The following is a 15,818-nucleotide window of genomic DNA, read 5'->3' on the forward strand; positions in this document are numbered from 1 at the left end:
TGTGTGTGTGTGTGTGAGAGAGAGAGAGAGAGAGAGAGAGAGAGAGAGAAAGAGAGAGAGAGAGAGAGAAGAGAGAGAGAGAGAGAGAGAGAGAGAGAGAGAGAGAGAGAGAGAGAGAGAGAGAGAGAGAGAGAGAGAGAGAGAGAGAGAGAGAGAGAGAGAGAGAGAGAGGAAGTGAGTCTGTAGGCTTATTGCATCCTCCATGTCACTTATCATATTTTAATCTCGGCCACATGATTACCTCTTCTGGTGCACATGGGAAAATAAAATCAGCTCAGTCTTTTCCTGTAAAGACCAGAGTCTATAATCACTGACGTTCTAATTGATTAGCGAGGCGGCTTTTCAAAATAAAAGATGCAGCAGATTGGGTGCCAATAAAATCAAAAGGATGAAAATACTCTGCCTCGCTGTGTGTGTTGCACTGGAAGAGACGCAACGCTTATGTGTGTGAAAGAAAGAGAAAGAAGAATGGGGGGGGGGGGGGATCCTTTATTGCTCCTGGAGAGCCATTTCAAAGCTCATTAATCAAAAACTCGTCGCTTTCAGGCTCCTCGCCGATTCCCTCCGCCTCCCGAACAAAGCATTTGCATTCCAAATCCAGGAAACGCATTTCTAACCGAGCACTGGCCAATCTGGAATAGAGGTGGAGGAGAATTGATTAAAAAAAGAGATAATGTTTTCACATTTTCTAATATGATAGTTGGTTTTCTGCTTGGAGGGAGGAGGGTTTCAAAGACGGGTAATTAAATCAGTAGCTTTAAATCTAAATGCACAGATCAGATGTCTTTAGGAACTTTCATCCACATCTACAAGCTAGAGCTGTCACTTAAAAACTCTTATTGTTATCTAATATTTCAAAATAAGAGCAATCTTGGATTGTCTGAGCTGCTGGGAAAACCTGCAAATCATCCCAGGATGCATGGCGGCCATTTTAAACCCGTTTCTTTTTTATTTCCATCCCTCTATTCACTGAATATTTAAAAAAAAAACGAAACAAAGAGGGGAAAACAATCAAACTGAATGTGTCAAACAGTCTAGCTTAGTCAACTGAAAAATTGGTTGAAAAAAAAGGTGGAAATGTATTTTTTCTGTAATTAAACCTAAGGGCCAAACTAATGCTGCAGCTTGCAGATAAATTAAGAGCCCAACGAGGAAGTAACAGCTCTAAAGGAGCAAACTGGAGTCTTTTTCATTTTTGTTACACCCCTGACTGTGCTGAGCAGACAAGGGTGTAACTGAGATCAAATCCAACAATCTGTCATGCAGAAAGAAAGGCAGCATCACGCTTCCTTTATGGAGCTTTAAAAAATAAAAGTTTAATCACGGGGGTAGCCTCGAACGTGTGTTTCAGCTGATGCGTTTCTGATTTATAAAAGCAAACTGATCCCAATAAATCAACAAAGGAGAGCTTTTGTGGAGCAGAGTGGAGCTCGGTTTGTGATTGGACACAAGCCGGACAGACCACGCCCCCTTCGCGGAGGCTAATATTTACATATGGAGAAGAATTGTACACCAACTATTAATGAGAACAAGAGCTGCAATCGGCCTTTAAACTAGTCTCATCGTGAGACATCCTGCAACGGAAACAAGATTTGTCTCAATGTTTTTGTTTTATCTTGTTAAAATAAAGGAAGGAGGACCGGAGGAACTGACTCAAAGAGCGCTGGGAGATAAGCACGCTTCTCATTTAGAGTATTTTACACAAAATAAAAAATCAGCAGGAGGAGGAATCCATCCAGGGCGCACAATCGGAGGAAAAGTCGTCAATCAGCTGAAATCATCGCTGCTGGAGGAACTTATCGCGATGACTCCACTGAACATGTGAGCGTTCAATCCCACAGTTTAAAAACCTTCCTGTTGTTTTTGTGCTTGGTGGTTATTTTTAAATGAACCAATGGTGATAAAGAAAAACAGTCACAAGATTTGTGTCAAAAAGCCGATTTTTCTGATATTTTTTTGATTGTTCTTTATGTTACAAGCGCGTCCTGTTCTGCTTTGTTTGAAGCTCCAGACCAGGAATGAGATCCACCACAGTAAACAGGAGGGACCTGGAAACTGGACTTTCAGCCTGAAAACAAATGTGATCAGAGCAAATAAATAATCTCAAGATAACAAAATGTATTGTTTTATGGATAAATATCCACAAAATGAATTTTATAGGAAAATAACGGTTTGCTTATGTTTCTGTTCAACAACCTTTAAATAGTTCAGATTTGACAAATTTTTTTGTTTAATTGTTTTGTTGATTTTTGTTGGCAGATTTGAAATGAAACTGTTTGTTTAGGATTTATCTCAGAAATTTGCTGTTTTTTAATGATGGTTGAATGAAGTTGTTGTTTTTTCTTCAACAAATTTCTATTTTGGATGAAACAACTGAAATGCAATATTTTTGATTTTTGTTTAAAAGCACCAAAAACAGATTTATATAATAAAACCTTACTATCAGCGTGTGCAGATATTTATTTCCTGGATTAAAATACCAACAAATACTCACCAATAAAGCATGTCTGTTTGATTTTAGTTGCTCCAAATGGAAAACAAAAATTAAAATAGTCTAACTTATTTGTTTGTGTGTGTGTGTGTGTGTGTGTGTGTGTGTGTGTGTGTGTGTGTGTGTGTGTGTGTGTGTGTGTGTGTGTGTGTGTGTGTGTGTGAGAGAGAGAGAGAGAGAGAGAGAGAGAGAGAGAGAGAGAGAGAGAGAGAGAGAGAGAGAGAGAGAAAAGCTGATCATCTGTAAACAGTGACAGTGGACGTGAATGTCAGAGGACATCACTGTTGTGAGTCCGTCAATCAGTGGTCTTTGTTGTCATTAAGCATACAGCGTGTGTGTGTGTGTGTGTGTGTGTGTGTGTGTGTGTGTGTGTGTGTGTGTGTACGGACAGAGGAGACAGACACTTTGTCAACGGGGAGGGCATCTGTGCTGTTTGGAGAGTCACTGAACTCCTCCCTTTGACTAAACAACTGCTGCAGGATGCTTATATCAGAGCATTTGGTTGGGAGGTGTGTGTGTGTGTGTGTGTGTGTGTGTGTGTGTGTGTGTGTGTGATAGTGATGGTGGGGTGGGGGGATCCACAGCTGTCTTTCAGCCAATATAAAATTCAACATATGGTCAGATTAGGACAAAATCCCATTGAAGCTCTGAGAAAACACAAAGCAATCAGAAACAATCTGTGGTGTCTGCGCAGCTGGGTGAACCAAAAGGGTTTAAATGTTTTTGCTTTATTATTTTTTGGGTGTATGTCATGTTTTGTTTCTGTTTAATAATTAGTATTCCTTAAATCATTATCTGCTGATGGTTGTTGGCTGTGAAAAAAGTTAACTTTTTACTAGAAACATGAACTCTATTGTTTGTTTTTGCACTTTTTATAATAAATATGTCCTTTTGTGCAACATTTTAGCACCTCTTAATATATTACATCCCATGGAGGTAATTTAGTCTTATCCTGGTTATGTGTTTCTCTGTGCGCTTGTTTAATACCTTTTTTGTTTGTTTTCATGTTTTCCCCTCTACCTTGATGCAATCACCAGCATTGTCCAGCAATTGGTTACCAACATATCTTGTGTTATGCCAGTCCAGCAACTTGACCAGCATCCCAACAGCTAAACCAGCCAAACACACACCAATATGTTAAACATCTATGCTGACATGGTCTTATTGTGGCAGTTTTGTCATTTATTTGTGTTTCTTCACCTTTACTTTGCCACTTTGACTGTTTTATCTTTTGATCACCTCTAATCATAATCAGTTATGCATGTTGTCATTATTTTTGGGACTTTCTTTTGCACCTTTTCTTGCAGTATCCTGTTTGAAGCAGCTCCAGCAGATTGCTTTCCTTAAACTAAGTCAGAGCTGCTTTAACTTTGCAGAATCCTGAATCAAAAATTTCTGAAATCATAAAAACATCTCTGTCACCACCTTCTCTTGACATTTATGCCTCTACGGCAGACCAAACAGACATAATCACAGCGCTATGGAATGTTTTCAATATGGGCGTAACATACATAAATACATAAATGAATATATATATATATATATATATATATATATATATATATATATATGTATGTATATATAAGGTATGTATATATTTCTGTTAGTAGTAAAATGTGGATTCTGTTCTACTAGCTTGAACTTCTCCAGATGTTGCATTGTGTTGATTCATGCAGCCCGTTAACTGAAATCTGCAGCCACTCTGTTAAGAATAACAGCAGCTGAGGAATCTCTCTACGTGGATCACACACTCTGTCACAGAAAGTGGTGTGTGAGGATTTATCGCCGCTCTTACGTGTTAGTGATATTGATATAATTGTAAGTGTAATGAATGACTCACTCCTGTGGGGATGATTTAGAGGGCTTGGCCAAAAGGCTCTTCTTCTCCTCCTTCCTTGTTTGAAAGATAACTCAGTGATGTGAGGAAACCTGAGGTAATTCATACATTATACCCAAAGCCTGACTGCTAGTCTATATCAAAAAGTATTAGAGCTACGGCTCTTTTTTGAGGCTCGTATGGATTTGCTCCATGGCATATTCCGTATGAAATTATGAGTGAATAAATTGCATCTTCATTTATCTTAAAAAAAACCTTCTGTGCTGACTGTGATACTCAGCTCTCAGCGCTTTACATAATTATATTAGTCTTCTGCTACACCACCAAATTGATTGCCCAAGAAAATGAACCTGGCTTTGCTATAAATTACACCTATGGATCATAAGAAATGTGTTATTTTGTTTAAAATAGTACCTAATATAATTAAAGCTCTAATTCATGGGGAGCTACAAGTGTGCCTATTACAGTAACAGGGTTTGGAATTTAATCTGTCTGCCGGATAAAGAATGATCCTGTGTGGTTTCCATTTGTAATCCCAGACACATTATTTCAGTAAAATAGTCTGTGACTCTCAGATATACGAGATGGATTGTTGAATGAATAACTATGTTCATAAGTTTCAGGATTCCAGTTAAACACCTCATTCAAGAAAGTTTCAGCTTTCGCCCCATGCAGCTTGTCTTATTTTGGGTCTGGATATTCTCTTTTTGCCAGATATTTAGGAAAGTTATTCACAAATGGTAATTACAGGATGCTCTGGAAAACTAGACTATTCAGAATGTGTGAACAAATTAATAGAAATCAAACAAGTTTTGCAGACGTTACCTGAAAAGATGCCAAAAGTGAAACCATTGTGGAAGTGACAAAAATTGCAGTTCCCCCCTCATCCACTAGGGGCTGGCTCCAGAAAGGAGCAAGTTCCCTTTGACTCCCATGTAAAAAAAAAAACATGTTTACAGCCTGCTGCAAAAACATTTAGGTTTAATAGGTCAAGTTTACCATCGTGACAACTCTGAAAGGGGTGAATGTTTTTGTAACTTATCCTTTTAGATGTTATTAAAGCTTCAAGCAGATCACCCCCCTTCTAGGGAAGGCCTCATCCTCCTCACTTGAGAAGTGTTACAGCCCAAAAGCCTGATGTTTGCATAGTCACTCAACCATGGCTAAAAGTGCTCGCCAACTTCCGTTAGTTTTGGTTAGCTCCAGGTTAGCTCAGTTAGCATGTAGCTACACCGGCTCAGAGTTAGGTGTTAATCATCTGCCCCCACCCTCCCAGCCCCACCCTCAGCTCTATTTTTGTATTTTCTGAGTGACGAGACGCATGACACGGTCAAGATGGCGACGGTGGGAATGGCCCGTGGGCTTCAGTTCAGCTCTTCAGAAACCTGCCTACACAAAGGGTCCATCCATTATATATACAGTACAGTCAGTGGTTGTCTCTAAATGTCCAGAAGGGAGAAAAACACAAGACTGTAGACCTAACTGTGTTATTTAGCTCTAAGTCTGAGAATAAATAAAAGCTCATATGAGAACTGGAAACAGCTACTAAGTGGAAGGATGTTTGTGAACACAGTTCTTTACCCAGTTAAAGTAAACATGAAACAGCTAAATTATTACAGACAACATGAGTAAAATAGGACCAATTGATGCAAGTGCAGCAGGATTAGTTATCAGATCCCACAATCCTGCACGTTTTACATTTTTTCCTGCTATCCCTTCCACAGAAATTTCTGTTACAGACAATTATATAATCAAAATCATGTGTGTTGATGCAGGAATACATAAACATGCAGGACTTTGGGCTCTACGGACCATGGTTGGAGACCTCTCTGACTGTTTAGTGAATAAGAATTGAGTAAATAGGCATTTTGAACAATAAGATGTCTCCCTACAATCATTTCCGCCCAATAAGAAAAAAACTTGCGTCCACACCCAACCGCAAATGAGTTGTTTAACCCATGCCAAGCCTGTAGACGATAGTAGTTCCACAAATCCTATCTCACCAGAAAAACTTTCTGACTCATGGCAACATTTCTGCAAAGCATTAAACATGGCGCCAAGCTCAATTGTGCTGACTCATATGAACTTGTAGAAACAAGCAAACAAAAAGTGCTTGGACAATTGAAAATACCACTACAGCTTTGAGGGCATCCATGTTGTTTCTGTAAATCCAATTCAATTCAAGTTTATTTATATAGCGCCAAATCACGACGAGTCATCTCAAGGCACTTCACATAGTAAATATTCCAATACAGGGCAGTTCATTAAGCCAATCAGAAAAAAGTTTCCTATATAAGGAACCCAGCTAATTGCTGTAAAGTCACTGACTAGTGTCAGTGACTTTACAGCAATCCTCATACTAAGCAAGCATGCAGCGACAGTGGAGAGGAAAACTCTTTTAACAGGAAGAAACCTCCAGAGGATCCTGGCTCAGTATAAGCAGCCATCCTCCACGACTCACTGGGGATGGAGAAGACAGAGCGCACACACACACACACACACACACACACACACACACACACACACACACACACACACACACACACACACACACACACACACACACACACACACACACACACACACACACACACACACACACACACACAACCAACACCAGCCCATCCACACACATACACACCAAAAATACCAAGTAGTGTTTGGTTACATTGTGGTTTCTTGGTAAATATTCTATTTGGTGAGAGATCAACTTTATTTTATTTATCCTAGTGAATCTATAATTAAACGGGTAAACTAGTAGCACATTCAGTGTCAAAGAAAGTAAAATGTTACGTGATGTGCACTGAAACTGCATTAGTGAGAGTTACAAATGATATTCTCATGGCCTCAGATAAGAATCTTGTGTCTGTTCTAGTCTTGTTAGATCTCAGTGCTGCCTTTGACACAGTTGATCACAATGTTCTTTTAGAAAGACTTGAACATGTTGTAGGGATCAAAGGAACAGCGTTAGGCTGGTTTAAATCCTACCTGTCTGACAGATTTCATTTTGTAAATGTACATGACAAATCTTCTTCATACTCCAGGGTTACTTGCGGAGTACCACAGGGTTCAGTGCTTGGGCCAATTCTTTTTACTATATATGCTCCCAATTGGTAAAATCATTAGACAGCATGGGATAAACTTCCACTGTTATGCTGACGATACTCAGCTATATTTATCCATTAGCCCTGATAAACGTAATCGGTTGGGTAGATTACAGGCTTGTCTTGAGGACATAAAAAATTGGATGACTCTTAACTTCTTGCTTTTAAATCAAGACAAGACGGAAGTTCTCATCTTTGGACCAGAAATCCAGAAAAGGAAATTGCTTAGCCAATCGCCTGACCTTAATGGCATTACATTAATCTCCGAGAACAAAGCAAGGAACCTTGGTGTTATCTTTGACCAGGACATGTCATTCAAATCCCAGGTTTCACAAGTTTGTCGGATTTCCTTTTTCCACCTTCGGAATATTGCTAAGATTAGAAGCATCCTTTCCAGGAGTGATGCTGAAAAACTAGTTCATGCATTTATTACATCAAGACTGGATTACTGTAATTCATTACTCTCAGGAAGTCCACAGAATGTAGTTAAAAGTCTTCAGCTTGTCCAAAATGCTGCAGCTAGAGTTCTGATGAGAATTAAAAAGAGAGATCATATCTCTCCTGTTTTAGCTTCCCTACATTGGCTACCTGTTAAATTCAGAATAGATTTTAAGATCCTTCTTCTCACATATAAAGCTCTTAATAATCAAGGTCCATCATACATCAGTAATCTGATTGTTCCATACGTTCCTAACCGAGCACTTCACTCTCAGACTGCAGGTCTACTGGTGGTTCCAAGAATATCTAAACTTAGGATGGGAGGCAGATCTTTTAGTTATCAGGCTCCTCTCCTGTGGAACCAGCTCCCAGCTTTAGTCCGTGAGGCAGACACTTTGTCTACTTTTAAGAATAGGCTTAAAACATTTTTATTTGATAGAGCTTATAGTTAAAATCTGATGTTAGCCTAAATCTGGACAAGTTGGGGATTACAGGGAGGTGGAGTGTACAGTTGGTAAAGACGGCTCTCCCTTGCCCTGCCTCCAACATGCCTACATCTCAATAGGATAGGTTATCCAGAGTTAACTCTGTAGTTATGCTGCTATAGGCTTAGACTGCTGGAGGACACACTGACCACTTTTCACACTCTACTGCTTTCTTCTACAGTCTGCTCTTTAACTGTACTATTTTGTGCAATTTCAGCTGTTAACTTTATTTTCTCTGTAAGTGTTTTTCTCCCCAGAAGAAGCTACAATGACGTTCTGCTCAGCTGTGGTGGCCTCATGGAGGGGGCCATCGACTAGCACACTGCTGCTAACCACTAATAGAGCCCCCTTCAGACAGGCCATGAAAAACGGAAATGTTCCGGAATCTGTCCGTAAGACCTTTCTGTCTGAATACAAACATCCGGATAACGTGTTCCGGAATTTATCCGGACGAAGCCCCTAGTAACAGGTCCGGACTTGTTACGGACAGGGTGGCTGCTTCAGACTGGTGAGGCAAAGTTCCGGACAAGGGGGAGGAGGAGGGGACCGGGGGACGCTGTGCGCACCTAGATAGCCCGCTGCTGTAGCATGCGGCGAACCACGGCAGCTCACCTCCTACGGTACCGTCTAGACGCGCGACGGAGCGCTTCACACCGCTTCAGTGATTCCTTTAACCATTGAGCTTCATCATCCAGGTCTCTTATGCGTCTTCGTGTGCGCAGAATTATGCTTAAGCGCCTCGTGATTTTTATCTTGAGAGGCGCTATAAAAATTATATTTTCTTCTTCTTCTTCTTCTTAACATGAGTCCGATTCTCTCTCCCCCCACCACCCCCCGCCACCGTCAGACATCTGGAACTTTTCCCTGCTGTGTGAACGCAGCCGAAAGGACAAGTTCCGGTACAAAAGTGGTGTGTCTGAAAACACAGTTCCGGTTAAAACCCGGATTGAATTGTCCGCAAATGTTCCAGAATGTCTGTCTGAAAAGGGCTTAATACATTCTCTCTCTCCTGATAATAACTTTTTGTTTTCATTGACTTTTGATGTGCTAATACTAGTTTATCCGTTTAATTATAGATCCACTAGGATAAATACAATAAAGTTTATCTTTCACCAAATACAATATTTACTAAGACATCACAATATAACTATAGACACATTACTTGTGTGTGTGTGTGTGTGTGTGTGTGTGTGTGTGTGTGTGTGTGTGTGTGTGTGTGTGTGTGTGTGTGTGTGTGTGTGTGTGTGTGTGTGTGTGTGTGTGTGTGTGTGTGTGTGTGTGTGTGTGTGTGTCTGCCTGCTCTGTCTTCTCGATCCCCAGTGAGCCGTGGAGGATGGCTGCTTATACTGAGCCAGGATTCTCTGGAGGTTTCTTCCTGTTAAAAGGGAGTTTTCCTCTCCACTGTCGCTGCATGCTTGCTTAGTATGAGGATTGCTGTATAGTCACTGACACTAGTCAGTGACTTGATGCAATTTGGTGGGTTCCTTATGTAGGAAACATTATTTCTGATTGGCTTAATGACCTGTGAATTGGAATGTTTATTATGTGAAGTGCCTTGAGACGACTCTTGTCGTGATTTGGCGCTATATAAATAAACTTGAATTGAATTGAATTAAATACAACACACATATGTAGGGTTGGGCATCGCTTGATTTTGAACGATTCCGATCCCAATTCCTCGTTTCGTTTCCGGTTCCTATCAATTCCTTATTCCGATTCTTTGAAGGCATGGCATGCTTTACATGAGCCAGCTAACCACAGGCCCTGCTTGATGAAATAATCTTAACTTCAACATGAATTTTAATTCTATGAACAATAACATCACCTTCATTTAGACAAAAACATGTTTTGGAGAAAAAAAGAAGACGACTTACAGCACAACCAGTGTGTTTGTTTCTGACCACAACCAAAGTCTGGAAGAAGCCTCTGGGATGAGAGGCTAAATGTCTCCAACATATCCAGAAACATCCAGCTGTTTTCAGCTAAAACTCTCAGGATGATCATGTCCAGGATGACTGAGAACCACACCTCCATGCTGCAGCAGTGTTCAGTCAGAACAGAAACTTAAATGTAGCTGCTGTCAGTAACAGTCTAACAGATTTTAAACATTAAAACTCAACAGAAATAGTTCAGAAAGGAAATTAAAATGCTATTTATTATTATTCTAATTATTTACTGGCAGAAGTTGGTGTGGTCCACCACAGAGAAAGCTGCTCTAGCATGAAGACTTTAATTATTCTACAGGTTATTGTTCAGCCTTCTGACGCTCACGTGTCTGACTGCTGACGCTCCGTGTGTGTTTTTATTTCTGCAGTGAGACAAACTCACCTCACACCATCCAGAGTTTGTTATTTAAAGCTTCTATTAAATCCACCGTGTTGACGTATTTTAACAAGTTTACTCTACGCTGCAGGAGTTAAAGTTTACATTACGGAGTAAAAGTTCGGCAGACGCGTTTGCACCAGGTGTGGGGAGGGAGGACTCGGTGCTGCAGACAGACAGCTGGTGTGATCAGCTCTGAAAAGCAATTACAATTTGCAGATCACGTTTATTTTTCATGGAGATCGGCCGTGGATTCCTCTTCCGTCGGCATGCTAGGAATCGAAACTTGGAATAGAAATAAAAAACGTTGAGCGATTCCGGGAAAAATGAACAGTTTGAACCGGTTCCAATGGATGCTCAATTCTCGATGCCCAACCCTATAGTGAGTTCAGTGAATATTGGTCTTGGGCGATGCCGTTGCAAAGCCTAAAACCCCAGTTATTTACTTCCACAAGCAGCAATGGATAATTTGCAAATCTCCACCTGGGTCATAGTTTTTGAAAGAATTGTTTTTGGCGGCATGAATTTTCACTTTCATGTGGATGATCGGCCAAACCATAGAAAAATATTTTCCTTTGTAGAAGACCTGTGTGTACTGGGCCATTCACCCATTCACAAACTGGTATTGACGAGCTACAATGTTGCCACAGCTGCACTGATAGAATCGAGGCTGCTGTACAGATGCCACCATTCCCTCTGACCACCACCAGCATGAGTTAGCTTCATGAACAACACAGTGGTGCAGTTGGCAGCACTGTGGCTTTGTATAGAGAAGGTTGCTGTTGGAAACCATATTTTCTCTATTACTCTATTTGAAGTTAGCATGTTCTACCCATGCATGAGTAGATATTCTTCACAGTGGCGTGTCCAGATCTTTTCAAATGGGGTGGCCCAGGTGAGGCACTACTTTGTGCATGGGTGGCACCAATGGTTATGCATTTATTATGTTGTTACCTCAAGTCTTTTGTGGACAATGAAAAGCCTATTTAAAGGGAATTCAGTGTGGTGGCACCTGGGGACGCCAATCAGATTCCAAGGGTGGCATTTGCTACCCCAGACCACTCCCTGGACACACCCCTGATTCTTCAGGTACTCCTTTCTTCCCACAGCCCAAAAAGCATGTTGGATTATTAGCCAACATGGACGTAATTTTCACTTTAGAAGTGTGTGTGTGTGTGTGTGTGTGGGGGGGGGGGGGGGGGGGGGCATCTTTACAGTATGCTCTAATGGGAAACAGGCTTCAACACAAACGGTTGTTTTCTGCTTGGTCCTAGAGCTCAACCAGTGTCAATTTAATATAGTGTATTATTGTCAAAACTTGACCTTGGAAAAAGTGTGTGTGTGTGTGTGGGGGGGGGGGGGGGGGGGGCATATTGGGAATTTTAAACAATATATCATGATAAAATTGAGCAAAACCATTCAAAGCCACAAATAAAAAGCTGTCTGACTATCTCAGTTTCCTATAAACAATTTTCTATTGTAAATATTGAAAAGGTACTTTTTCATCTTCTATTGTTCTTCTTTCCAGGCCTCTGCATCACGATCCAGAGAGCACTCCGACAGCCTGCAGGGTTAAGTAATTCTGCACCATCCAGAGAGACATTTGATTTCATTTGTAGCGTGTCTTCCAGCGGGCGGAGGTGAGCCCACCTTTGGCTGCGGGAGGAGTGAAGTGGCATACATATCTACTGTGGGAGACACAAAATTGACAATGCATTTATCTTTGAATAATGTAAATGTCCTGAGAATACGGTGGCAGTGGTCCCGGTGTGTCCACCGAGGGCACGGGGCTGTCAGACACTGAGCTTTCTGGCCCTGCTGCAGCATGACGTGGTCTCCGGTTCCCCTGGAGCATCCCGCTGCTCCGCCTCAGGCCCACATTCCTGCTTCGGCACACTGCACCAGCTCCCCACTTAATTTGCACTCTGCTAGGAGAGGCAGTTAATGCAGAAATGCCTGCCAGGAAGAATCTGTTTCTGCTGTTTAAAGCTGAAGTAGCTTAAAGGTGCAGACGGTGGTGGCGTTTTTCCAACGCAACCCATCTGCTAGTTTGACCTGTGAAATATTTGTTCATCTTTACTCATCAAGCGTAAAATGGAATTAGACGCCAGTGTGATTGGAGTAAACGCTTCCAGTGGTAATAGAAAAAAAAAAACACAAAAATGTTGATTATTTTAAGTAGTTGGCATATTCTGAATAGTTCCATGAATAGTGTGAGTTATTGTGTTGAAGAAATGTGCAGCTTAGTGACTAAAGCTTGTATTGTTTAAAATGGATGGCTCCTGGCAGGCTGACAGTGCTGTTCAGTGAGGCAAAGTGCCAGTAAATTGTTTGTCTTCTGCAGTGCAGCCCTATAATTCTTCTGGGAACCAATGGCATTGTGTTCGGCAAAATGAATGATGATAGATGGAATAAAATCAAATCAGAACATTTTGGGATGCACTCTGACCACCAGGAGTAATCTGAATACTCGATGCAAATGTAATCTTGTGTTGTCAGTGTTTATCTGTCCATGTGTACTTGGTAAATAATGATTAATATCACATTTATTCTGCGACCATTTCAATTTGATCTGTGGCTGCATTGAATGAGGCTCCAGCCGTAAAGTAACACATTGGAAAGTTATTGGCTAGATTGTTCTTATGCTTCCTTTCTAATGATCAAGTTAAACCTGAATTATTAAAATCAAATGAAATAATAAAGGCGTAACATTTAGATTCAAATAAGTACAATCAAATCTAAAGGAATAACATCAAATCTAAATAAGTCAAATCCTAAAACCTTGGGTAGAGGGCAAGGAGACAGAGATGGGTTGGTCCTCTTTCAGGACTTTTCTAAGGTGTTAGCATGCTGCAAACATTTCAGCAGTGAATTGAGCAGCATCAAAAGGCATCCACAAACATTCACAACATTAAAAAAAAGTTTCATGCTGTCAAAGTTCGCCATCATCTAATCCAGGGATGTCAAACTCCAGTCCTTGAGGGCTGGTTTCCTGCATCTTTTGTTGTTTCCCTGTTCCAACACAGATGATTCACCTGTGCAGCAGCTCATCAAGCTCTCCAGAAGCCTGCCAATCACCTGCTGATTGAAATCAGGTGTGTTCAAACAGTGAAAATACTAGAACATGTGGGATAGTGGCCTTCGAGGACCGGAGTTCGACACCTGTGATCAAATCCAATCAGGGAGACGAGGAGAGCAGCTGTGTGACCTGAAGAAGCACCATTTGTCGGAGACCACAAAACAGTGGCATTCATGGCGTCATTCTGCTTCCCCAGCAACTCTTCCAGTTACAAATTCCAGTTGTTTGGCGACGTCTGCTGATCTCATTTCCCACTGAGTTAGACTAGGAACATACTTGCTTTGTAGCCTTTTGTGACACAGGCAGAAGGCTGTGTATTGTTCACATACTTTCTGCTGTGCTAACCCTAACCCCAGATAGAGTATTGGATTTGCAGGGTTCAACCAAAACAAACATGGCAACAATAGCACAACAGACAAATGGACAGCAGCGGTATCGTAGATAGTATGTAGGCCCTCCAAACCAGAGACGGCGTGACAATGGCGAGTATGTTTCACTTGCTTTGTCAACTCCCCCTACTGGTTCATCCCATTTTACATCTTGCAAACTCTGCGTTAATTTTAGAGGATGCACAAAAACAACACTTCAAACAAACGCAAGTTATGCGAGGCAGCTAAAATAAACACGCTTACGCGTAGCTATAAGCAAGAATGTTCCAGTCCTTACAACCAGGCACCAGTTATCTATTCCAGTTCAGACCCTCTGTTGGTATCAAAAATGGCAGAGAAAGTGGTCGTTTTGGACCGCCTGATAAAATGGAGACACAAGCATACTGCAAAGGTCTAGTAAAATTACCCAGAAGTTCTTATACTGGATATTAGCCTAAAAATAAAATCCTGTCATCAAAGGAATGCTTATAAGTTATCCGTCTTTTTTTTTTCAGGCAACATCCATTTGAAAGCAGTCAGAATATTAACTCATTATTTAGTCAAAAAACACCAATTTTATTGTTAGATTTTAACATTTAGAAGTATTTTTGACATTTTAATTGTATCCAGATGCTTACAAGTTGTTTTACTTTACATTTTTAGATTATATTCTACATTTTACTTTAAAAATATTTTATTTGTATTAAGTAAACATTTATCCAGAACACTGCATTTATTAAAACAAATATACAGCATGCTATCTTTTTACAAAACGTGACTAAATGTACCTCCTAAAATGCAAAATATTGCTAAATGGTGTAGTTTATATTTAATTATTAAAATCAGCACCTCATATGCATACATATACAGCTGCAGCTTAGGCTTTTGCCTGGACCTCACATTGTATATCCACAAGGCAAAGTTCAGCCTTGAAAATAATTGTAGTTTTTATTCTTTAAAAACCCAGCGGATAAATGTCTTTCCATAGTTTGCATTTATCTGGTCTACATTCAGCTAAATATTGATGTCGAACAATATTCAAATGTGCTGCCCTTCGCTTTCGAGTGTTTTGTTGCCATTGCTGCAGTTTCACAGGGAGCGAGCAGCGAAAAAGGCGAGCGTGGCTGTCAGTGGAAGGGTGATTTGTTGCAAGCCCAGCCTTGCCAACAGTGAGGCACTGAGGTATGACCACTGAGATGCCTAACCTCTCCAGTTGCCTCAGGGCCAGCAAGTCAATTACAATATACTGCCTACCTAGAGCAATGACATGTGCTCAATAATGGAGCAAAAGGCAGACAGACCTCAAAACAGTTTATCCTGATGGGTACAACATCGATAAATACTTGTGGTGCAATATCATAATTGGAGCAGCAGTGTGGTAATAAACGGAGCCAATTTTATGCACAACTTTTGGTATGAATTGAAAGTTTTCTCCTTCAGGGAGAGCCTTTGGTTAGTTATGCTCCTGGGCTCTTTATGAGGACCATGTGTGGGCAACTCTAGGTGGGTACTTGTTCAAAGAAAACCTGCATCTCTTTTGTGAAACACTTTATCATGCGGATGCAGATGTGCTTTTTGTTGGAACCTTGCACCTCATCCATTACAGCCGGCCTGCCAGAGAGATAGCGGAGAGTGGATCCATTCAGAAAGGACCATGACAGAGCCTGCTGCTCAACTGAACTTTCTGTGAACTA

The 15,818-nt window shown here is 40.9% G+C and overlaps 1 long non-coding RNA gene across 2 annotated transcripts; it reads left to right on the forward strand.

Annotated features, from left to right (window-relative positions):
* Nucleotides 1-1,238: 1,238 nt before the first annotated feature.
* LOC129164955 (uncharacterized) lies at nucleotides 1,239-2,501 on the forward strand. Of its 2 annotated transcripts, none has more exons than XR_008564425.2 (2): nucleotides 1,239-1,821; nucleotides 1,980-2,501. It is a non-coding gene; the product is annotated as an uncharacterized lncRNA (long non-coding RNA). The 2 variants fall into 2 exon arrangements; XR_008564424.2 differs by having other exon boundaries at nucleotides 2,006-2,501.
* Nucleotides 2,502-15,818: the final 13,317 nt, after the last annotated feature.

This window comes from Nothobranchius furzeri, chromosome 14 (genome assembly GCF_043380555.1).
Source record: "Nothobranchius furzeri strain GRZ-AD chromosome 14, NfurGRZ-RIMD1, whole genome shotgun sequence".
Taxonomy (NCBI): Eukaryota; Metazoa; Chordata; class Actinopteri; order Cyprinodontiformes; family Nothobranchiidae; genus Nothobranchius; species Nothobranchius furzeri.